Genomic DNA, 26,405 nt, shown 5'->3' with positions numbered 1-26,405 from the left:
ATCAAGTGGACTGAGCTCGATTCGCATGAAACTCAGAAAAAAATTATATTTGCTGTTTCACGAGAGTCTTATCAATCAATGATAGCGCAGTGTTTCTTTTGCTCAGTTTCGATTATCATCGAAAAACAATTTATTCTCTTGCTTGAACAGATAACGGCACAAAGTGTCATGTGATTAGAATCTACCATTAAAACTTGTGGTAATCTTGTAAGATTCATACTGACAGCATCCGCACAACTTGTACGTCGACAGAGGGGCTGTTAAATATCCTGTAACTAGTTCCTCATAATGAGATGTCATATACATTTTCCTCCGAGAAGGAAACAGAAACTCACATACATTTTCCTCCGAGAAAGAAACAGAAAAGTTATGACCGCACATTGCGCGAAGACTCCCAAGAACTGGCCTCATTGGAAAATTACGAACACTCGACAAAGTCAAGGAGAAAACACTGTACGAGGTCACGTGTCAGGGCCTCGGCAGCCACTCCATCAACGACGAGTGCAGGGTTTCCCATTGCGTCATTACGTACCCAGAAGGTGGCTTGTCCTCCTGTACCCACTTATTTGCTGGGACGACGAGACCCCACTTCAGACAGCAACTGCTTTACATATCTTCTTATTTTCTGTCAAGAAGTTGGCCTCCCTATTTGTTCAGGCTCACCCACTAGTATCTCTTGCGTAGGCTGCATGGTGTCTACTTTTTTTTTTATCTCTCGTGGCGGACCCTATCAAACAGTCAGAAGACTGATGACAAAAAAAGGGCATTTTTCCAGACTGAGCTGTCATCTAGCTCTTATTTACTTCAGCAGTATTCAGTTCTTGCACATCCATCAACTGCAGTTCATTATCAGTTTGCCTTCGTCCTCCATACAGTACCACTGACTAACATACAATACCACTGACTAACGCCGTGTCGTAACGAGGTGGAAAAACCTCACGTGTCAGCACAGATATTGTACACACGACTATCTTATGCAGGGCCGTACTGCTCACATACACTCCTTAATAGCGTACTGTTCATCTTTGGAACGCAAAACAGCAGCGATTCTGCGTGGCATTCATTTGCAAGTCCGTGGTAGGTTTATAGAGGTATGAGACACCACATATCTACGCTCAGCACACTTAATAGCTGTAGGGTCAGTGTTGTGAAAGTGGAAGCGTCACTGGCATCATGGTGTCCCAAATATCTATCGTCATGTTCAAATCAAGCGAACTGGGCCCAGATATGTGTTGTCGTGTTCAAATCAAGCGAATTTGGTGGGAAAGATATCAACGTGAGTTCACTATAATAGTAGGGTCATGGGCGTTTTGGCACACCCCTGATATCTAACTGATATGCAAATTAATTAAATCGTAACAGCTGATTGATTTGTGACGTGAACTCGTTGTTGTGCTTAGTGGTTTTTCATGTAACCCCTTCCCCTACCCTTAAAATATTGTTATGCTAATTGACTTATGACCCCTTATCAGATTCCTATGGTAATTGTCTTAAGACCCCTTGGGATTGATTTATGATCCCTTGGGGACAATCCATCCTTCTGAGAAACGCCCACCCCATCCCCCTCCCACTCCTCTTATCCTCTCCCACACCTCTGGGAAATCCCTAACCCTTCCCCCTCCCCATTTTCCAATACAAGCACACTTTTGATACAAAATTAATTGACTAATTAATTAAGTCCCTCAGGGAAATCCCACAACTCTACCCCCCTCCCCCATTCCCCTCCTTTTTCAGGAAATAGGTGGAAACAAGACTTCGTCTGTGCTGGAGAGAAAGTATCTCACAATACGAAATTAAATTCTATGTCAATTACATAGCAGAGGATGTACTGTTTATTCATAAAATTTAATTTTCATGGTTTGGATCTCTTTAAGCACGGGAAAAATTCACATCACCTATTTACATATTTACATTGCTGCAGATTGAATGTGTTGTAATGTTGGAAAACTTTCATGTGTGTGCTTACCTTGATGTGCAGGGATCAAATGAGCTAGTGCACAACAGCACCACCAGAAGATGTGCCACCTCCACCCCACGCTCCCTCCCACCCCTCCACTCCTAGAAAAGATTGGGAAAAAGACTCAGTCTGTGCTGGAGAGTTAGAATCTCGAGACATGAAATTCAAAACAATGTCAGTAATACATATTGATGCATACCATCTAAAATGGGTAGAGCTCTTGTCCAAACTCACACCCCCACTTTCCACGACATAGTAACTGTAAGCAATGAGGGATGGAATGAAGTGTGGTTTATTAGCCACCATTTGTGGTCGCCCACACATGTGCCTGACATCTCGGTGCTGCTGCAGAGATCAAAAACCACCCAGTGTCCTAATTACAGAATACAATACTAAATACCACCGACTACAGGCCAGATATCAGTCTCACTTGACATTGCAGACCTGAACAAAGGATCAGATGGTTGATCGGTAACTTCCAGACTCGCTTCGTGTCTCAGATGCTCTCAAGTGGCTGCTTCCTGTTTGCGCATGAAGCAACATTTCCAAACACACAGAAGGTTTTATATCTCCTCATTATCTGTGTCCCTATTGGCTAATGCTGGGGACAAAGGGAGATATTTCGATATCAGAATTAAAGGGAAATAGTCCATTTGCTTTACCCTGTCAAATTAATTGTTTGAAGGCCTAAGGGAGTCAATTAGATCGCTTAAAACACTCTCCAGCACCTTCCGATGATGTCTTTTTGTAACAAAACATATATATTTCCAATGTTTGAGAAGCACGCATAAACATTTTGCAAGTCAATTAATCAAATTTTCGCCACTAATTGCTCATAGCACTACATATACCTGAGGTCTTGTGTGCTCCAACATTTGACAACACAAACACCATCCTCCACCACGATGTTGCCAGTACACATACCTGGTGAAAACAGTTCTTCCGATCATACACTCCCAATAACGAAGAGCACACTGTCTGCTGACTCTCAGGAGCTGCGGCCTCGCCCCTGGTTGGATGATCACATTGTCACACAGGCGCCAGTTGGGACAGACCTACACACACACATCGACCACGCCAACAACTGCACTCCCATCTGCCAGCATCCACACACCAAACTTACTGAACACTCAGAGGTCAGAGAAACTGTCACCAAGAAGTCGAATTCACACCATCCAGTGCAAACACCCGTCATTTTAAATCTTCTCATGCAACATACACATCTACTTCTGTCGCTAGCATACTGGTTATTTCGCTAGTTAGTCATCCACAGAGTGCACCATCGGGACTTGTCGCCATAGCCACAGGCAAGAGCTGACAGGTTGGAGTACTCTTTGTAACCAACTGCCCATCACATGCTAAGCCACGGCTTCCAGTCGACCATAGACTGACGATGCGCTCAAAGGAGGAGCTATTGCGGAACATCATTTATCATACATTTATCCATTTTCTCCTGTTGTTCTCTCAGAGTGTATCAGTTGTTTCGTATAGCCCGCATTCGACGCGTATACAACTGCGTGTCCTACATCCGCCTTGAGCACAGCAATCGTTAACAGGAAACCTCTCTATACCACAGTCAACAGAGGACTTCCAACGCATGTGTGATGAATCATGTCCACAAAACCAATGGAAAACCTATTTCGGCACCATCCTCTAGATTAACGAAGAAGTATGCGAAGTACTCTCATTCCTTGCCACATCTGGGACATAAATCGAGTCTTCAGTTTCATAACTGCAGTGATTGTAAACCAGTGACAGATGTTTGTGAGGTACCACAATCTCTGTATATACATTAGCTTGATAGATGGTGTGTATGGAACAAACTGTATTCTGTTCACGGAGTTAGTCCAACATAGTATCTAATTTCCCATATCAAACACCATTGATATGCATTTGTTATTTCCTCATCAGATGCTGTTGTTTCATGCGTTTTCCGTTGCTGGCGATCTTTTATAGGACTGATGTGAGCATAGCATAAACTTCTAATCTTAATTGCAGGTGAACAGTGAGCGTTATACACATCTGGAAAGATATATAGTGCATGTATCACAAAGGACCTATGATGCTTTTCCCTTTGCTGTAGAAGGTAGCAGTTTTATCATCTTAAAGTTTCTTGCCATAGTAATTGAGACAGAAAACTTCCACGGTGAATGTGTGTCAGATGTTGGAAATATATTTCCTGCATTGGGGTAATAACAGAACGTTGCATTCCAAGAAAAAAAACATATCAGAATACACGATGTTTAAATATTATAGCATGTTTAGCTGCAGAAGCATGTAGTCTTAGCAGTGTTCTACAATCATTTCTCTCTTTCCAATACCTTTTTGTTATGGAATCCAAACACCACACAATACTACAGAATTGATAGCAGAAGTGATTTACATCAAATGTTTCAAACACCTTCTGTCTAGAGCTCAATGATGCTTATACCTTACGTTCTTCTCCTACTTAATCGCCTATTACATCACCATAACACTCGTATCTACTACAACCAATAACAGGTGCTAATCCCCTCAGCCTGCATACATGTAGAGGGATTGCGTGTAATAGGATGGGTGATATATGTTCGATGTAGAGCAGTCTTCGCGGGCCAGTAGTTAAAGTATTGGAATGAGAATACCAGTCAATATCACAGGCTTTGGTCGGTTGTGCAAACAATTGAATTGTATTGATTACATGGAATTCAGCTCGTTCTGTTCCTAACGAGACGTCGAATGTTGTGGGTTTAGTGCACTCCTATTTCTGGTCAGTTCCAAATTAATCAGTGACGATACTGTAGGAAGGGCTGAAGGGTTGGTTAAAGAGTTACAGGGCGTATAAAGAGACCATATAGAGCTTTGTGCAGGATCCACGAATGCGAAATACGTAGGTTGGAACTTAAACAGTGGCAACACTGCTGTGCAGACACTATGCAATGGAATCTACTATTTTCGCTGATACCACATGTTGTTGACATTCCTACCTTACCTCCGAGCAAATGGACTCGCCCGGCTCATGTCACAATCGAGGGAAACAGAGTCAAAAATGGCTCTGAGCACTATGGTACTTAACATCTATGGTCATCAGTCCCATAGAACTACTTAAACCTAACTGACCTAAGGACATCACACAACACCCAGTCATCACGAGGCAGAAAAAATCCCTAACCCCGCCGGGAATCGAACCCGGGAACCCTGGCGTGGGAAGCGAGAACGCTACCGCACGACCACGAGCTGCGGACGAAACAAAGTCTCCTGTGAGCGAGCGGTCTAACACAAAGTTGTACGACTGTGATGCTGTTATCCTAACGCATTACGTTCCTCCACAGCAAGCCGTCAATGCACAGTATTACTGTTCTTTTCTGGAGCATCACCTGCGACCAGCTTTGCGAAAGAAGCGGCGATACTCTCTGCGTAACCCACCTACGATTTTCCACGACAATGCGCGGGCGCATATAGCACAAGCTGTGGCTGCTCTGTTCGGTCGATGGGACTGGGAAATACTGTACCACCCACCATACCAAAGTCCTTGTGAGTTTGATTTGATTTCGAAAATGGAATGGAACGCCATGTGGCTAGGGCCTCCCGTCGGGTAGACCGTTCGCCTGGTGTAAGCCTTTCGAGTTGACGCCACTTTGGCGACTTGAGTGTCGATGGGGATGAAAGGATGATGATAAGGACAACACAACACCCAGTCCCTGAGCGGAGAAAAATCTCCGACCCAGCCGGGAATTGAACCGGGGCCATTAGGTATGAATTCCGTCACGCTGACCACTCAGCTACCAGGGGCGGACATTCCGAAAATGAAGGAACAACTTCGTGGCATTCGTCTCAGAACGGTTCCAAATGTTCGACAGGCAGTAGACTGCTCCATTCGCACCGTCAACAGAACACGTTCTGCTAGCAGTATACTACGTCTTCCACATCGCTGGCAACGGGTTCTACACAACGCCGGTGACTACTTTGAAGGGCAGTAACAGGTGCAAACATGTAACTCTTTTGTATCGGTTGTAAATAAATCGTTGCCACTATTTAAGTTCCAACCTTCGTACTTTGTGACTCCCATCGACATAGGAAGAGATGGCCAATCGTAATAAAATCTTACCAAATTTATAGTTTCTGCTAAGGAACATAGTTTTTGCACCACCTCTCCCCGTTGACAGCTATTTCCTCTACTAGAAAACAATATTTGCGTTATGTGGTGCAAGCAGTATAACAGGGTTCGTGATATGTCCACATGCACCCGACATCCACTTCCGTTAGGCAGAGCAGAGCAGAGAAGGAGAGATGGACGCTCTGTCTGTGGGACTTCCCTCTCAATATTGTTCTGTGGAGGCTGAATCATCTCAGGGGCTAGCCTGGCAACGACGGCTGTGGCCATGTGGCGATGTTGTTTTCCGTTCGTGTCGGTGGCTAGGAATGTCATGCTGGCGGCGGTGCAGTTTTCTTTGGTTTGAGTGGAGACAGTGTCAGAGGAGCTCACGTCCTAGCGAATTGTTGACATTCTGCAACCCTTTGTCGTACAAAGAAATACGAGTTTTGCCATCCTTTTAGGTTGTACGAAGTCATCAGCGACTGGTGGGCGTTCGTTTCACCCAGTTCCCCTTCGCCGAGCTTAGCACTTTTTCAGTCGAAGTACTCGCCCCCCTCTCATAATTCGACATATTGCCCAATGTTGGAGGCGTTTAGTGAGCCACATCCTCGAAGTCGAGCTGTGGCACGACAAACGACTCAGGTTCCATGGTGAGATCCACCTCGCTTTCTGTTAATACAGCAGAGTTCGTCGTAGCGGCAGACGACGAGTAAACAGTGGCAGACTGCCGACCATCGACCCACGAGCGTGCGGGGCGGTATCTCGGTACGCAGCGCGCTCGATGACATCCTTCCTCAGCGACATCTATAACTCGAATGACTGGTGAGTGATTCTATATTCATCTCTGCACCGCTTGTACACTTTCCTCAATGTGTCACATGGTCGCGAGGTCGGCAGGCGGCGTAAGTGTCGCGGTGGGTAGCGATAATTATCTTTTGTAATCACCACATTTCAAATTGGGCTAACTACACGGGAGAAAAAACAGCTTAGGCTCGAAACGTACAGAAACATCAGCAAGTACTTACTTGGATGTCTGAAAGAACAGGCATTTTTGACGACCGACAATTGTACGAAATTAATTCGCTGGCTGCGAATTTCTTGATATCTGCTGTGTTAGATATAGGTACACTACCTATTAGTGTTTTTTTGAAAATTATAACCAGACCGGGACTCGGACAAGGGTTTCCCATTTTTTCGCAAGTGAAAGCCTCACCCACTTCACCTATCGGTGCACGTTCCCTGGACCTATCCGAAAATGTGTCCTGTGGTACAAGGATGTCGACAATGTGACAAATGGAGGTTTGGATCCTTCTGGGGATCGCGCATAGGTAGCGAAAATAGTTAAGGTGACCGCTCCTTATAACAGGGAAATCCAGGTTCTTGACCTGCGCGGCACTAATTTTCACATGCTGCTAACGGGTAGTACACACATCAAAAAAAGTTTTGCATTACCTCGGTTTCGAGAGTTCAGGAACCTGTACAGAAAACTGGAATAGAGATCAACATAAAGATCATTTCTGCCCTCTTTATTGCTCATGAAAACCACACATTGCATGTTGTACCACCATACAGCGAGACCTTCAGAGGTGGTGGTACAGATTGCTGTACACACCGGTACCTCCAATACCCAGTAGCACGTCCTCCTGCATTGGTCGGAGGATGGCATTCACGTATCGTACAGCCGTTACAGCACCTTCCATGACCACCAGCGGCGTACGTCTGCCCCACATAATGCCACCATAAAACAGTAGGGTAACCTCCAGCTTGCTGCACTCGCTGGACAGTTTGTCTAAGGCTTTTAGCCTGACCGGGATGCCTCCAAGCACGTCTCTGAAGATTGTCTAGTTGAAAGCATATGCGACACTCATCGGTGAAGAGAACGTGATGCCAATCCTAAGCGGTCCATTCAGCATGTTGTTGCATTGAAATAATCCGTTGCGTTGTATTCCTAACTCTAACATTAACATTTTTCATCTCTGGGAATGGAGATATATGTACTAGCTTAAAATCTTTGACCCAACAAAATTTCACTGTACCACATACTTGACTTTGTACCCCATGATGGCGTAACAGGCGAAACCCGGTTCGTGTAACAAATAATAAATATCATAGGATATTACACCGATTTTTTGTGTCTGGCATCCAATATGCGGAAATGAAATCCATTATTAGAAACCACATAAAACGTGTAAAAGGTGAAGGTCCATACACATGCACCAACTTATCGGCCGTCCGACGAATTGACTATTTTCGTGGCGGTCTACACACGTTCCGCCCGACTGCACTCAACGGTTACAGCGCCACCTAGTTGTGATTTGTTTATTTTCACGTAAACCATCACGGATTAGTTAAAAGATAACACAACTGCTTCATTTCTTGCATGTCTGTAGCTATACTCAACGCGCGACTTGTCCCACAATCGTCATTATTTAAATTTCTTCAAAGAGTCTGTCGAAGTTTCGTTCGTCTCGCCCTCTGTAGCACAGCATTTAATCCCACGTGCAGTGACAAAGACGAAACTTTTGTTAGACAGTTGCACGATAGAGCTTCACAGCACAATTTCTCGGCTGCAGTTTGATGGGGCGGCGGGAAGAAGTGGGGTAGCGACTGTCCTGAGATTCTGCCTACCCGACATCACGACAAGGAGAGGTCGTCCAGTTGGTGCGTGTGGGGGCCCTTGACAATAAAAAGCTGCTTCTAGCCTGGCATAGTCAGAATACAAAATGTAAAAATAACATCAAACCCATTAAGAGAAATCTTTCAGGATGAGAAAGCGATTAAACACAACCAAGGCTCTAAGTACTGTGGGACTTAACTTCTAAGGTCATCAGTCCCCTAGACTTAGAACTACTTAAACCTAACTAACCTGAGGACATCACACACATCCATATCCGAGGCAGGATTCGAACCTGCGACCGCAGCAGCGGCGCGGTTCCGGAATGTAGTGCCTAGAACCGCTCGGCCACAGCGGCCGGCTAAACGTAACCATACGTGGAAGATAATTAACAAGACAACGACTGTTTAATTATCACATTCGGAGTGGACTCTAAATGGCGCCGCTTCGTGGCCTTACTGTAAGTGTTTGTTTTTCTGTGGCGCAGCTTGCGGAGGGAGATCCCGTCTCCTCTCCGCTGGCGACCAGCGCTTACAGCTGCACGCTAAGCTGCTGCGGCGCGAGACGCTGTTCACACTAAAGACCAATCTGCCAACGATGGCGATTCGCGCATATCGAGAAACGGACAAGGATTGCATTGTCGCCGGTCCCAAGTGACAGTTGCGGTACGCGCATACAATTGCTTTGCGCTTGGTGAAAGAGAGTCTCTAATAATGTCTCTCACTCACTTGTTTAAAATTTGTCTCTTATCACTACCATCAACCATCGGAAATCGCAACATATGGAATGAAATTTCACTAAATAACTCGTTACGATCACGTTTAATGCTCGCTTTGGTTACCACATTCAGAGCAGACTGCGCAGGAGACTACTGAATGCTCATTGGCTGTCATTGGCGGCTCTTCACCACACATTGGCAGTTATATCGCAATCGCTTCGTTTGCGGAGCCACGTTTATTGCAATGTTTTTGATTCTGCTGCTGTATTCTTTCACCCGTGTCCGTTTTTGTTACTAATGATGATACAAAAAGGATGAAGATGTACTGGCATGGCTCTCTAGTACACTTTGTCCCACTGGTGGTAGTTGCCGAAACATTTTTATTTATGCCACCAACACAAATAGGAAGAATTGTATCCAACTGATGTAAAAAACCATGTTAGCCCGTAGACGATAACGACAACGTACTCTAACGCGGAAGCAGCCAACGTGAAGGTTGCAGATTTCAATTCTAATGCTCGATGAATTTCTGAACCAAAAAAACAAAAAAGTGTAAATTTCGGGTCACGAGAACTGTCACAGTGCCTCACCAATGCGGGTATGTGAGACTCTTGCTGTAAGCTATCGGCGACCTTCTCGGTATCAACCGATGAATTCCTTAGATTCAGTACTCGCCTATGCCATCAAAAACACGAGAGATGTTATACAAGACGTGATGAGTAGTCCACACAGTGTGGGCCCATGTCTTACATTTAATATTGCAAGCCGTCACTTGCTTTAATCATAAATATATGTCTGAGTGATGCTAAATATTATCTACTCAGTGATCTTTAAATCGAGAGCTACACCCTTAATTATTATGTATGAATTTAGTGAATTTACTTATGGCACTTTTGTTTCCTACGCCTGTGGTCACTTTCAGAACTCAGAGTAATAGTCAAATAATTAATTTAATGAGATTGAACGTTAAATTGCTGGTATCCCACGTATAGTTGAGGAAGTATGAGTGAGAACAGCGGCGTATTTAAGTTTACAAAATGAAGACAGGTTTTATTAATCCTTTCGTAACTACAACTACTTGATAAACCTTACACAAAATTTAAAAAAGCAAAGGAATGGTGTGTGATTAGTAAAGCATACAGATTCTTGCCTGAATTAGTCCCTTTTACAACGCAATCTGGCTTTGTTTATACGAATTCACTGTGAGACTCAACTCTATTCAGATGAAATCAGCTCCGACCGAGTACACCACAAACTTCAGTTCACCTTAAAACAGGACTTAACAACCCTGTGCCAGTGCAGCAGTAGTTTACCCTTTCACCTTAATTCAGGCGGCAGAGGAAGACGGGGTGCCGTGGACGAGGAACGGTGCGCTGCAGCAACTGTAATGTTGTAACTCATCCACGAAAATTCGCAAACTCTACATCTACATCTCAAATTTGTGATAATTATGAAAGAGCAAATGCTGTATCGAAAACTACGAACGTCAAAGTCATTGATCAGGTGTCACAGGAGAAGATTTTATCCTCTAATTACAACAATAAGCCATGCAAAAAGTGTAAATGCAAGCAACAATACGCTAAAAGACTATATCAATGAAACGTAAATAAATGATGCTCAACACTAACTTAATGATATAACGATGCCGCAGTGGCTGACTGTCAGTTCCTACGCGGACTTCTGCTGGAGTTTCTGTCTGAGGGGTTAGGTGGTCTCATTTTCACTATGTCATTTTAGTGATCACGTTGCGGGCTTTGCCTACCAATCCCTCCATTATTCATTGTTTGTCCTGAATTCCACAATGTCTGCATGAACAGGTTAGAATTTTGCTTTTCCCTCCTGTTGTTATTTCTGTTTTCTTGAAAATTACCACCATACGTACCCCGTCTTCTTCTATCATTCCACTGGGGCTCATTGCTAAAGCTTTCGCCTTGACAATGGTTTGTTGTTGCCCTGTTTCTATTTGTATTCTGCCCGTTATTATTCCCACCACATGCAACTTGCGAATTTCGTTCAGTGCGTCTCATTCGGTCTCTCGCGTTTTGTTCTTTCTTAACAAAATCTAACTCACGTAGAGCGCTTTTGAATGACTTTATTGTGTCATTACATTTCCCAATGAACAATTCCTAGTGCCTCAATGGCACTTCCATGTAGCAGTATAGCAATGTCTCTTTATCGCTACACCGTGGTCCAGGTAACGGTTCTTATTGATAAGTGTCTCAAAAAACTTTACCGGACTGCGGCACATCAATGCTTCATAATTCTTTCATAACATACTCTCCTGTTTAATTCTTTTTTTGATGTCCTGTAACCAGTAGCTCTTGAGGAAAGCCACTCTGAATTCGCCGTAGCTGCGGCAGTTTGCTGCATCTCCACGCATGTGCTCTTCTATTGAGCCTTCCGGGTATCCACAAATAAATTACAGTTTGTATACTAGTTTTTGAATGACTTGGCATGTAATGAATCGTGATTCTCTTTGTAAACCTGAAAAAATTGAATTGAGAGAAAAGGTTTTAAGTCGAAATATTCATAACCTTGCGTCCCTGCACTTTCTCCAAATTCTAGCGCGTGTGCACCCAAGATTTCATGGCCGACCGATCCCTGAATGCTGTTGTACCCCGTCTCGTGTTATCACAGTCATCTAGTAATGTTTCCGTACGTCCGAGTTGCGCGCAATTGTTCAGCTCGGTACTTTGTGTACTGCGGGCCACTGCGCACGCTCCGCTGAGCGCCGTAGCCCGTTCATTGGACGTTCTACCGTATATCGGCCTGTGCCTTTGACAATCCTGGTGAATAACGAGCTCACGGCGATGTGCTGTTTCTTCTGGCTTAATTCCTACACGAGTGACCTGCTCGTACATTTGTCTCATCTCATCCGCCAGCTCATTTGCTAGGTAGTGAAACGTGTTTGTTCGTCTCTGATCTCTAACTATCTAGTTCAAGAGTTGAACCAACCAGTTTTGTCGTAAATCCGAGATGTTATCGCCAACTGGCCATCTTCGCGACGGAATGGCAGACTGGTCCGGGTAAAATGTTTTACGAAACGGCGCTCTTCTCACGGACCCTAAGCGGAAGGTGAAGAGAGCTTCCACCACAAATCCAGCTGCAGGCACAGTCCACTGAGCGCTGCTTTCCAGAATCACCCACACAGCCAGATCGCTGCACTCAGCGTTTTTGGCCCCCATATCATCTCTCTCCCTATTCTCCATCGCCTCCACTATAGCATCTTGGTTTCTGTATGGCGTTTTACATGCAGTTATGAAAACATTCTGCTCACAATTTCCTCATGTAAAAAAGTCATAAACCACGCATACCAAATGTAGTATTGGGGAACAGCGAGATCATGACCTAAAATATGAACGAGAATCTCACGGACAATGTTGTTTAAGTGAGAGCATGGAGTGCCACCTCTCAATATCACATCAGGGGAAGGCAACGACAATTCATATCTAGTGTGACCTGACCCCAGGTAGCAACGCAAGATGCTGGAATCGTGCACAGCGCCCATTCAACATTGTTGGATTAGAATTGACTTGGATCAACAAGAAAAAGTAGGATAATTCCTTTGCTTGAAACAAAGTTTTCAGGTCTTTAGAAAGTTTAGTGAACAAAATACAAACTTACCGAGCATCGGACAGGATTTGCGACTGGATTCAAGTTCTCCTTGCAAACATAACCCAACACGTCGCTCTTAACGGAACAAAATCGACAGATGTAAAGGTAATTTCCGGAGTACGTCAAGAAAGTGTGATAGCATCGTTGTCATTTACAGTCTCTGGTTCAAATGGCTCTGAGCACTATGGGACTAAACATCTGAGGTCATCAGTCCCCTTGACGTAGAACTACTTAAACCTAACTAACCTAAGGACATCACACACATCCATGCCCGAGGCAGGATTCGAACCTGCGACCGTATCAGCCGCGTGGTTCCCGACTGAAGCGCCTAGAACCTCTCGGCCACCCCGGCCGGCTTACAGTCTCTATAAATGATCGAATATAAAGTGTCGGATGCTCTTTAAAACTGCTCGTAGGTGATGATGTCTCTAAGCAGCAAGGCCGAAGACAGCATCGATTTGCATAATGACCTGCAGAAGATTGATGGATGGTGCATGCTCTAGTAATTGGCTGTGAACACAAATAAATGTAACATATTGCGCATATATAGGAAAAGAAAGCTGCTATTGTACAACTACGCTGTTGATGAGAAAGTACTCGAAGCAGTATCTACTGCAAAGTATCTACAAGTAACCATCCAGAGCGATCTTAAGGTGGAATGACCACACAAAACAAATAGTAGCAAAAGGAGATGCCACACAGATTCATACGAAGAATCTTAATTAAATGTAAGTCATCTACGAAGAAAGTGGGGTTACAAAACATTTGTTCGACCGACTCTTGAGTATTGTTCATCAAAATGGGATCCTCACGAAGAGGTTTACTACTGAAATTTCGCGAGAGCACTTTCCAGGAAGAATCGAATAACATATTGCTTCCTCCCACATATGTCTCGCGTAATGACCACGAGGAAAAAAAATCGAGAGATTAAAGCCAACAGTGGCTTACTGGCAATCATTCTTGCTACGCGCCATTCGCGAATGGAATAGAGTACGTGGGATGGTAGAAGGACGCTCCGCCTCACATCATTAGGTGACTTGCCAAGTATGACGTAGATGCACATAAGCAGTATTGCTTCGGTTAGTGAGCCAAAGAAACGTAAGATAAAATCTTACTGTAGATGGTTGGTTGTTCGAGTTAATCTGTATTTTGATGAAAGTATAATTTCAGAGCATATTTTGGAACCACTCTTACATTCACTTCCTATTTTATTAATAAAACGTTAAAAAATTCAAGTCCAATTTTACCATGTTCTTACTGGGACTTTAAAATGGCTTGTCTGAATGTCTAAGAATTTCAGTGCTTTTAGAGCATTATAGAGAAAACAGATGTTTTACTAACGGCAGCCGTTACAGTTACTTTCAGTACACACCAACACAATAAACGGAAGTTAGCTTTCTTCCTCTACAACAAGCTACATATAGACACGATATTAAAATACAAATAAAATAATGACAGGATGTCGTTTTAGGTGGTTTCATAACTCTCTCTTGAACTTCACTATATTTAATAAACTGAAAGAAAACATTCGAAGTCTCTTCCGCGGAGTCAAATAAAGCAGTATGTTTTTAGATGGAGAATTGGCTGAATTTGACAAAGTGCTTTCTTGAAATGTAATATTCACACTTAGTAATGCAAGAGTTAATCGTTGTCTGCGGTACTATAAATGTATTCTACGATTAACGGAGGAACGTGAGCCAAATTATATTACTGATCTGAGATTTCAGTAACTTCGTTACTGATAATGAAATCTATATAACTGTATCTGCTTTGTCTTTATTCTGGTTAGAAGAATCGCTGAATGCCAAACATCAATCCCCCGTAGAAAAGCGCAGCAGCAATGCTTCAAGGCGTGTGTTGCAGCAGCTACATACGACACACTGAGCATGCAATCGAAAAGGAAGGAAGTCAGTTTCCGCGTTCCCTGTATGGTCTATCAAAGAAATGAGCGTCCAGCAGAACGTTCATTTCTTGAAGCAACAGAGTGTGACTGGACTGAGTTCCAGATGTGACTCAAAGATACGAACTTAAATCTGGTTTCTTGTTCAGCTGGCACCCCAACATCTATCAGTCCAACTAAGTGCCGCCTACACATCGTAAATACTAACGATGTCAGTCATCAACGTTGATTTAAATTACGAGAAAAGCGTAGGTAATCGTCTGGAACGATGCAAATGTTCGTTACTGTACAAACTGCTACTTGCATCATACACTCTACATGCTGCAAAGTACCTCACAAAACAATAATGAAATGTTGAGAGCAAATAACGATATGATTTCTGAATGTTAATCATTCGAGTAGTGGGGAATATCACATCGACTACAGCAGGGGTACGCTAATAACATGGAACTGTAGAATTTTGAATTAGTGATAAAACTGAAGCTCAAACTACGTCATTTAATTCTCAAATATCTGACAGCTCTAAAACATGAAATGGTCAGGTGCAGAAGACGACAAGGGATGGCGGGAAAGCGTGGTGGCGCACGACCGTGACAATGTCAAGTTTCAATGCATCAAATGATTTTAGTGATGACAACTGTGATAATCGGACTTCGTAAAGAACATCAGTCTGCAAGCTCGGCTTGTGAAAATGTGAGTGTACATACGATAGCGTGCTGAGAGGGCGCGATCGTCGCCTTGCCGAACCAACCACTTCCAACGTATTTAGGCGGCTGTAACATAAACACGATCTTAATCATCGTGCTAGTGAATAAGAGCAGTAGTTAACCTTAAATGACTTATTATTCAGTATAATTTACAGAGGATAAAAAAGAGATCACCTTGCAGCTTGGCGATCGGAACAAGAGTTGAAACAAGAATAAATCGTACATCAATTATTTTAAACAAGTGATATGTGAAATTTACTGAGGTGATGTTACATGCGCTAGTCTTGTACTCTCGGCGGATGATTATGTCTTTGACTTTAAATTACAATGATGTCTCACATTGCCCCTTGAGTGAGGGATAAAAAATTTACAATTCAACATTAATCTACGCACAGGCTGAGTATTTCAAATATTTTAGAATCGAAAACGCATCAGAGCATTTATATTTGAATTCAATGCAAAATATAACATAAATACTGTGTCAGCTAGTAGGTGTTTCTGACAGAGTAGTTTTGAAATATTGTGTGGTGTCACCGCCAGACACCACACTTGCTAGGTGGTAGCCTTTAAATCGGCCGCGGTCCATTAGTATACGTCGGACCCGCGTGTCGCCACTTCAGTGATCGCAGACCGAGCGCCACCGTCTAGAGAGACGTACTAGCACTCGCCCCAGTTGTACGGACGACGTAGCTAGCGATGCACACTGACGAAGCCTCGCTCATTTGCAGAGCAGATAGTTAGAATAGCCTTCAGCTAAGTCAATGGCTACGACCTAGCAAGGCGCCATTAGCAGTATATTGTCTGAAACTATAGAGTCTCACTTGTATCGTCAATAGCGATGTACCAAGGATGGATTAAAGTTAAGTATTCCAGCAGCTACGTACTTTTCTTTATAGCAATCATTACGTATCCTGTTTCAGACCTATCTCTTGCCTGCGTGAGTTAGCGCGTGCCTTTCGGCTACTTCCGAGTGGCGTGGCTGTCTTGTTACGCCACAACATATTAAATATTTAAAAAAGTGTTCTCTGTCTAGTTCTCATGGCGTCTCTGTTTGTTGCAGTTTGCACACGCCTTTAAGCGCCTTTTCTTACCATGGCATTTAACTAAACCACAGGGCGAGGTAGTGCACTGGACTCTCATTCGGGAGAGCGACGGTTCAAACCCGCAATCTGCCACCTTGATTTGGAGTGACAAAATAAAACACCTACAGCCGTCCTTATGATTTTATTGTATTTTGATGCATTCAGTTTCAGAGCTTCAATGTGCCATTTTCAGGCCTGTATGCATAAAACAGAAACGATAACATTATCAACTTATCAATCAAGTTACATAGAAACAGATTAAAAACAGAATGAGAAACAATGACAATACTCTGCAAGTGAATTTACACCGAACATTTGATAGAACGAACAAATACATCGATTGTCACATATCTAAAATATACCATAACGAATTTTCACTCAATATGTTGCACAATTATACTATCTATTAAAAACTTCTTTTAATAACTATTCATGAATTTATTGGCCATTCGGATATGCATTATCTCCACAACCCTGAAATAACCTACTGTAAGACAAAATACCTGTATAAGATGATAAATGGAAGGAAACAATTCCTCACAAACAAGTAAAGAGAAGGAACATGACGTATGTGTCGTGTCAAAGTATAAGATGCTTAGTTGTACACAGATGAGTGGCATATATTATGTCATATATATAAAATTAATGTCCAAGACGTTATAAAATCGATTGTAAGACCCATATCAGATCATAACATATGTAAAACGTATGAAAGACGCCCACAAGAAAACTGTTCATGATGAAAACATTCATATGCGAATGCATTATATATCATGTACTGCCTTGAAACAATCGAAAGATGCAGCGTGTCATAAAGGATGACTCAACAATATATACAGGGTGAGTCACCTAACATTACCGCTGGGTATATTTCGTAAACCACATCAAATACTGACGAATCGATTCCACAGACCGAACGTGAGGAGAGGGGATAGTGTAATTGGTCAATACAAACCATAAAAAAATGAACGGAAGTATGTTTTTTAACACAAACCTACGTTTTTTTTAAATGGAACCCCATTAGTCTTGTTAGCACATCTGAACATATAAACAAATACGTAATCAGTGCCGTTTGTTGCACTGTAAAATGTTAATTTCATCCGGAGATATTGTAACCTAAAGTTGACGCTTGAGTACAACTCCTCCGCTGTTCGATCGGGTGTATCGGAAAGCACCGAATTACGTAGGGATCCAAAGGGAACGGTGATGGACCTTATGTACAGAAGAGCCTGGAACAGCACATTATGTCCACATGCTAACACCTTTTTATTGGTCTTTTTCACTGGCGCACATGTACATTACCATGAGGGGTGAGGTACACGTTCGACGGGCGTTTCATAGGACGTGGAGGACGCATAAATTGGCCAGCCCGTTCTCCTGATCTTACACCTCTGGACTTCTTTCTGTGGGCTACGTTAAAGGAGAATGTGTACCGTGATGTGCCTACAACCCCAGAGGATGTGAAACAACGTATTGTGGCAGCCTGCGGCGACATTACACCAGATGTACTGCGGCGTGTACGACATTCATTACGCCAGAGATTGCAATTGTGTACAGCAAATAATGGCCACCACATTGAACATCTATTGGCCTGACATGTCGGGACACACTCTCTTCCACTCCGTAATTGAAAACGGAAACCACGTGTGTACGTGTACCTCACCCCTTATGGTAATGTGCATGTGCCTCAGTGAATAAGACCAATAAAAAGGTGTTAGCATGTGGACGTAATGTGCTGTTCCAGTCTCTTCTGTACCTAAGGTCCATCACCGTTCCCTTTGGATCCCTACGTAATTCGGTGCTTTCCGATACACACGATCGAACAGCGGAGGAGTGGTATTCAAGCGTCAACTTTAGGTTACAATATCTCCGGATGTAATTAACATTTTACAATGCAACAAACGGCACTGATTACGTATTTGTTTATATGTTCAGATGTGCTAACAAAACTAACGGGGTTCTATTTAAAAAAACGTAGGTTTGTGTTAAAAAACATACTTCCGTGCATTTTTTTATGGTTTGTATTAACCAACTACACTAGCTCTTCTCCTCACGTTCGGTCTGTGGAATCGATTCGTCAGTATTTGATGTGGTTTACGAAATATATCCAGCGGTAACGTTAGGTGACTCACCCTGTATATTAAAAATTTAATTGCTTAATGACTTTTGGCTTCAATGTCATCGAAAGACCTAAGTATGTACTGGTTGCAATGGATTTATTCATAACTGCCGGTCGGAATGGCCGTGCGGTTCTAGGCGCTACAATCTGGAGCCGAGCGACCGCTCCGGTTGCAGGTTCGAATCCTGCCTCGGGCATGGATGTGTGTGATGTCCTTAGGTTAGCTAGGTTTAATCAGTTCTAAGTTCTAGGGGACTTATGACCTCAGCGGTTGAGTCCCATAGCGCTCAGAGCTATTTGAACCATTTATTCATAACTATATATAATTCTAGATCTCAATTATTTCTTCATGATCACTTTTCCTTTTGAGCGGAGTGCTACTCAGTAAGCTTTTCTGGTCTCCTCAAAAGGAAAAGTAATCACGAAGAAATAATTGAGATCTAGAATTATATATACACTCCTGGAAATGGAAAAAAGAACACATTGACACCGGTGTGTCAGACCCACCATACTTGCTCCGGACACTGCGAGAGGGCTGTACAAGCAATGATCACACGCACGGCACAGCGGACACACCAGGAACCGCGGTGTTGGCCGTCGAATGGCGCTAGCTGCGCAGCATTTGTGCACCGCCGCCGTCAGTGTCAGCCAGTTTGCCGTGGCATACGAAGCTCCATCGCAGTCTTTAACACTGGTAGCATGCCGCGACAGCGTGGACGTGAACCGTATGTGCAGTTGACGGACTTTGAGCGAGGGCGTATAGTGGGCATGCGGGAGGCCGGGTGGACGTACCGCCGAATTGCTCAACACGTGGGGCGTGAGGTCTCCACAGTACATCGATGTTGTCGCCAGTGGTCGGCGGAAGGTGCACGTGCCCATCGACCTGGGACCGGACCGCAGCGACGCACGGATGCACGCCAAGACCGTAGGATCCTACGCAGTGCCGTAGGGGACCGCACCGCCACTTCCCAGCAAGTTAGGGACACTGTTGCTCCTGGGATATCGGCGAGGACCATTCGCAACCGTCTCCATGAAGCTGGGCTACGGTCCCGCACACCGTTAGGCCGTCTTCCGCTCACGCCCCAACATCGTGCAGCCCGCCTCCAGTGGTGTCGCGACAGGCGTGAATGGAGGGACGAATGGAGACGTGTCGTCTTCAGCGATGAGAGTCGCTTCTGCGTTGGTGCCAATGATGGTCGTATGCGTGTTTGGCGCCGAGCAGGTGAGCGCCACAATCAGGACTGCATACGACCGAGGCACACAGGGCCAACACCCGGCATCATGGTGTGGGGAGCGATCTCCTACACTGGCCGTACACCACTGGTGATCGTCGAGGGGACACTGAATAGTGCACGGTACATCCACACCGTCATCGAACCCATCGTTCTTCCATTCCTAGACCGGCAAGGGAACTTGCTGTTCCAACAGGACAATGCACGTCCGCATGTATCCCGTGCCACCCAACGTGCTCTAGAAGGTGTAAGTCAACTACCCTGGCCAGCAAGATCTCCGGATCTGTCCCCCATTGAGCATGTTTGGGACTGGATGAAGCGTCGTCTCACGCGGTCTGCACGTCCAGCACGAACGCTGGTCCAACTGAGGCGCCAGGTGGAAATGGCATGGCAAGCCGTTCCACAGGACTACATCCAGCATCTCTACGATCGTCTCCATGGGAGAATAGCAGCCTGCATTGCTGCGAAATGTGGATATACACTGTACTAGTGCCGACATTGTGCATGCTCTGTTGCCTGTGTCTATGTGCCTGTGGTTCTGTCAGTGTGATCATGTGATGTATCTGACCCCAGGAATGTGTCAATAAAGTTTCCCCTTCCTGGGACAATGAATTCACGGTGTTCTTATTTCAATTTCCAGGAGTGTAGTTATGAATAAATCCATTACAGCAGTACACACTTAGGTCTTTCGATGACGTTGAAACCAAAACCCATTAAGTGCAAGGAATTAAATTTTTAAACAAATCGTGTCAAAGTCAAGCCACATTATTGATCGACCAGTGAGGAGGCCACACACCATGCCCGTAATTAAAATGTAAGTAATTGTAATTTTTCTGTCAGACGTAAACTTTGAACGTGTGACAGCAATCTATAAGTTGGCAATACGTACACTATTACAGCTAAAACACTGGCAATGTCACGAGTCGTATGTAGTGGAACTTAAGGTAAAGTAATGTAAGTCCACGCTAAATTGAACACAAGTACATAATCACTAAATGTGTCACATATGACTAAAGTAATTGCATGTTAAACAAAAGGCATTTAAAGATATCTACATACAATCCTAGGGATAACATACACAGTTCTACCACCAAGCCGTGCGCAGTGGGCACGTGATTTGAGGCTTCATGTCACGGATTGCGCGGCCCCTCCCTCCAGAGGTTCGAGTCCTTCCTCGGGCGTGGGAGTATGTGTTGTTCTTAGCATAAGTTAGTTTAAGTAGTGTGTAAGTCTAGGGACTGATGACCTCAGCACTTTGGCCTCTTAGTAATTCACACACATTTGAACATTTCTACCATCAAACAGCCGGCCGAAGTGGCCGTGCGGTTAAAGGCGCTGCAGTCTGGAACCGCAGGAACGCTACGGTCGCAGGTTCGAATCCTGCCTCGGGCATGGATGTTTGTGATGTCCTTGGGTTAGTTAGGTTTAACTAGTTCTAAGTTCTAGGGGACTAATGACCTCAGAAGTTGAGTCCCATAGTGCTCAGAGCCATTTGAACCATCAAACACATAACTAGAGGCTATTGGCAGCAACGTTCGCGCAGCTTCCTTACCAACAACCCACTCGAAAAGTGTTCATATCTATGAAACCCAAGTAAACACCCAAAAATACAACAAAATTTTAAATTGTATATACTTATGAGTAAATGTATTGTATCCATTGCTGGTTGCATCAAAATAAAATCGTAAGGACGGCTGTAGGTGTTTTATTTTGTCACAATAGTAAACTACCGTCGTCCCAAAGGCCTCCTGCGAGAAGGATGGTCATACAAAATCTTGATTTACGTTTCCTGTGATTAAGGCAAATTCCGGGATGTTTCTTTCGAAAGGGCATGGCCGCTTTTCTTCTACATCCTTCCCTAGTGCTCCATCTCCAATGACCTCGATGTCGACGGGACGTTAAACACTAACCACGTCCTCCTTTAAGTAAACCATTCATTACAGCAGATTACCTAACGCTATTATAATAAAATATTACCCCCCTGCGGATTCGGGGGTTAGAATAGGCCCGCGGTATTCCTGCCTGTCGTAAGAGGCGACTAAAAGGAGTCTCAAACGTTTCGGCCTTATGTGATGGTCCCCTGTCGGGTTTGACCTCCATATCTCAAAATTTTTCCGAAGAGCGAGCCGATTGGGGAAGGGCGCCTTACTTGGTGCATTGTGTCCATCTTGCGTTCAGAACTTTCGCCAGCTTATTCGTCGCTGCGTTGCAGTCCTGCCCGCTCTACATCTCTTGGGCATGGATACGCTCCTGCGTGCCCTTTCTGCCAAGCAATGTGCGGGGCCACTTTCTACACTGACGGCGACCATGGACCACATGTCACCTAACATCCAGCACGGTAGCCAGTCCGTTGTGGTGGGGCCGCCATGTACCCTGTTGGTTGTAGCCCCCTGACAACACAGGGATCGCTGTACTGATGCCTGCGCCGTTAACTCCCCACGTATGCCAAGGAGTAGATGCCCATCTCCCTGGGGCATCAGGACTCCCGGCAATGGCCATCCTGCCAGGTGGCTATTGCTGCGGCTGGGTGGCGCCCGTGGGGAGGGCCCTTGGTCGGAGTAGGTGGCATCAGGGCGGATGACCCGCAATGAAGCGTGGTACATCATCTCTCGCTGGCGGCCAGCCGCCAGCAGTCTCTAAGCGTTCGAGGGCTCATTTTAAAGCTAACGTTTATGACCCCAAATCGTTCCCATCCCTGGCCACACCATGGGAGGAACGAAAGGCAATGAATGACAGTGACGTGTATTCACCCAGGTATCTCGTCTGTACCAGAGCTGATGGTGACTCGTTTCTATCCGTGAAGCCTCAGTTCTTTGTAGAGCATTTAGAGGACAAGTTTGTGGAGGTGGAGGGCTTGTCCAAAATGCGCTCTGGGTCAGTTTTGATAAAAAAGGCATCCTCTGCCCAGTCACGCAGGTTACTTGCTTGTGACAAGTTGGGGGGTGTTAACGTTACCATCACCCCACATAAGAGTTTAAATATGGTCCAGGGTATTATTTTCCATCGGGACCTACTTTTGCAGTCTGATGACGAGCTGCGCGCCAATTTAGAGCGCCGAGGTGTACATTTCGTCTGGCGCGTTCATCGGGGTCCGAGGGACAATCAGGTAGCTACCAGTGCCTTCATCTTGGCCTTCGAAGGAGATACATTACCAGAGAAGGTCAAGGTGATGGTCTACCGATGTGACGTCAAACCCTATATCCCTCCCCCCTATGCGGTGCTTTAAGTGCTGGAAGTTCGGTCACATGTCCTCTCGCTGTACTTCTAGCCTCACATGTCGAGATTGTGGACGCCCATCTCATCCCGATACTCCATGTGCTCCGCCTCCCGTCTGTGTCAACTGTGGAGAGCCTCATTCCCCTTGCTCGCCGGACTGCAGTATCTTACAGAAAGAACGCAAAATCATGGAATATAAGACCCTGGACCGACTGACCTACACTGAGGCTAAGCGGAAGTTTGAACGGCTACATCCCGTGCGTATGTCGTCATCTTATGCCTCCACTGTCACTCTTGCTCCAGCTCCTTCAGCTGCAAGACATACAGTCAGCTTTCAGAGTCAGAGGACCTCACCTGCCCCCTTGACGATGGGGGCCCCTTCTCTCGCTGTCGCTCCCACACTATCTACCTCGGGAGCAGCACCCACTAAACCACTGGTGACACCAGTCCCCACTTCTAAGCCGGAGAAGCGTAAGTCTTCTTCGGCTTCTCTCGCTCGGAAGGGATCCCTTGGGTCACTCCCTTCCCAGGTTCCTACCAGCGGCACAGCAGACGCCAACCAGTGGCTGAAGAAGCCGCAGGTCGCTGGTCGACGGGCTTCGCGATCCTCTTCGGTCCTGGAGACTGACTCCAATAAGCCCTCTCAACAACGGCAACCACAGGAACAGCGAGAGAAAACGACTTTGAAGACCCGTAAGACCAAGACACCTGCGGTGGCACCTACTCCACCGCTACCTAAAAGCTCTGCGTCTGACGATGAGGTGGAGATCCTTGCGTCCGCTGAGGACCTCGCTCTCGCCGGTCCCTCAGACGCAATGGATAGCACTTGCACGGGTGCTCCATCGGAGGCAGCAGGTGACCCAGCGGCGTAATCTGCCTTCCCAGTCCCATCACGCCTTTCTCCGCCATGGACAATACCATCCTCCAGTGGAACTGCAGCGGTTTCTTCCACCATCTAGCTGAGCTCCGCCAACTTATCAGCCTTCACCCTTTCTTCTGCATTGCTCTTCAGGAAACTTGGTTTCCAGCAATGCGAACCCCCGCCCTCTGTGGCTATCGGGGTTATTATAAGAACCGGGCAGCATATGAAAGGGTGTCTGGTGGCGTATGCCTCTATGTCCTTCACACTCTGCACAGCGAGTCAGTCCCTCTCCAAACACCTTTAGAGGCTGTCGCTGTTCGGATGTGGACGCCACAGGCTGTTACCGTCTGCAGTCTTTACCTTCCACCGGATGGTGATGTCTCGCAGCATGTCCTGGCTGCGCTGATAGCCCAATTGCCGCCGCCTTTCTTGCTATTGGGCGACTTCAATGCCCATAACCCTCTGTGGGGTGGGTCAGTGGCAACAGGTCGAGGCGCCACCGTTGAGCATTTATTGTCGCAGCTCGATCTCTCGCTTTTAAATGATGGTGCCTTCACACACTTCAGCGTGGCGCATGGCACATACTCCGCCATTGACCTTTCAATCTGTAGCCTTAGCCTCTTAACGCCTGTCCAATGGAGTGTGCATGACGACCTGTGTGGTAGTGACCACTTTCCGATCTTTCTGTCACTACCACAGCGTCACTCTTCTGGGCGCCCTAGCAGATGGGCTATGAATAAGGCTGACTGGGACTTGTTCTCCTCCACTGCCGCTATTGAGCCTCTCTCTCATGGTGACATTGATGCGGTGGTTCAATCGGTCACCACCGGCATCGTTACTGCCGCCGAATCTGCCATTCCCCGTTCCTCTGGGTCCCTCGGCGGCGAACTGTGCCTTGGTGGTCGCCTGAGATCGCTGCAGCGATTAAAGATCGCCGGCGGGCGCTACAGCGTCACAAGCGATATCCCTGCATTGAACACCTCATCACCTTCAAACGGCTGCGTGCGCGGACCCGCCGCCTTATCCGTCAAAGCAAGCAGGAGTGCTGGGAGCGGTATGTGTCCACCATTGGCCTCCATGTCACTCCATCGCAGGTCTGGGCCAAGATTCGACGCGTCTACGGCTATCGGACCCCTGACAGCGTCCCTGCGCTCTCACTGAATGGAGCAGTTTGTACTGACTCCGACGTCATTGCAAACCGCTTAGCAGAGCATTTTGCTATGAGTTCCGCTTCTGCGAATTACCCCGAGGCCTTCCGCTCCATTAAAGAGCGGATGGAACGTCGGAGCCTTTCGTTTCGCACCTACCACCCAGAATCTTACAATGCTCCATTCAGTGAGTGGGAATTTCGCAGTGCCCTAGCTGCTTGCCCTGATACCGCTCCTGGGCCAGATGGCATCCACTGTCAGATGCTGAAACACCTTTCAGTGGACTGCCAGCGGCGCCTCCTCGATCTTTACAACCGTCTTTGGGTCGAGGGGGAGTTTCCGTCGCAATGGTGGGAAAGCGTTGTCATCCCCGTTTTGAAACCTGGAAAGAGCCCTCTGGAGGTGGACAGCTACCGTCCCATTAGCCTCACCAACGTTCTTTGCAAGTTGCTTGAACGGATGGTGAGCCGGCGCTCGAATTGGGTACTGGAGTCTCGGGGCCTTCTGGCTCCGTCTCAGGGTGGGTTCCGTAAAGGCCGCTCCGCCACCGACAATCTGGTGAGCCTGGAGTCGGCCATCCGTACTGCCTTTGCCCGCCGTCAGCACCTGGTCGCTGTCTTTTTCGACATGCGGAAGGCGTACGATACGACATGGCGTCACCACATCCTTTCTACGCTTCATGGATGGGGTCTTCGGGGCCCTCTGCCGATCTTTATCAGAAATTTTCTGTCGTATCGTACCTTCCGCGTGCAAGTCGCGGCTTCATATAGTTCCTCCCACGTCCAGGAGACCGGTGTGCCACAGGGTTCTGTTTTAAGTGTCTGCCTGTTTTTAATAGCCATTAACGGGCTCGCTGCGGCCGTGGGAAATTCTGTCACCGCTTCCCTGTATGCTGACGACTTCTGCCTTTACTACAGCTCTACTGGCATTGCAGCTGTTGAACGTCAGCTACAGGGTGCTATCCGCAAGGCGCAGTCTTGGGCTGTAGCTCATGGGTTCCAGTTTTCGGCAGCCAAGACCTGCGTTATGCATTTCTGCCGGCGACGTACTGTCCACCCGGAGCCGCGGCTTTATCTTGCCGGCGAACTTCTTTCTATGGTGGAATCACACAGGTTTTTGGGGGTGGTTTTCGATGCCCAGTTGACTTGGCTGCCTCATATCTG

The sequence above is a fragment of the Schistocerca piceifrons genome, chromosome 3, assembly GCF_021461385.2.
Source record: "Schistocerca piceifrons isolate TAMUIC-IGC-003096 chromosome 3, iqSchPice1.1, whole genome shotgun sequence".
Lineage (NCBI taxonomy): Eukaryota > Metazoa > Arthropoda > Insecta > Orthoptera > Acrididae > Schistocerca > Schistocerca piceifrons.
This window is presented reverse-complemented; position numbering follows the sequence as displayed.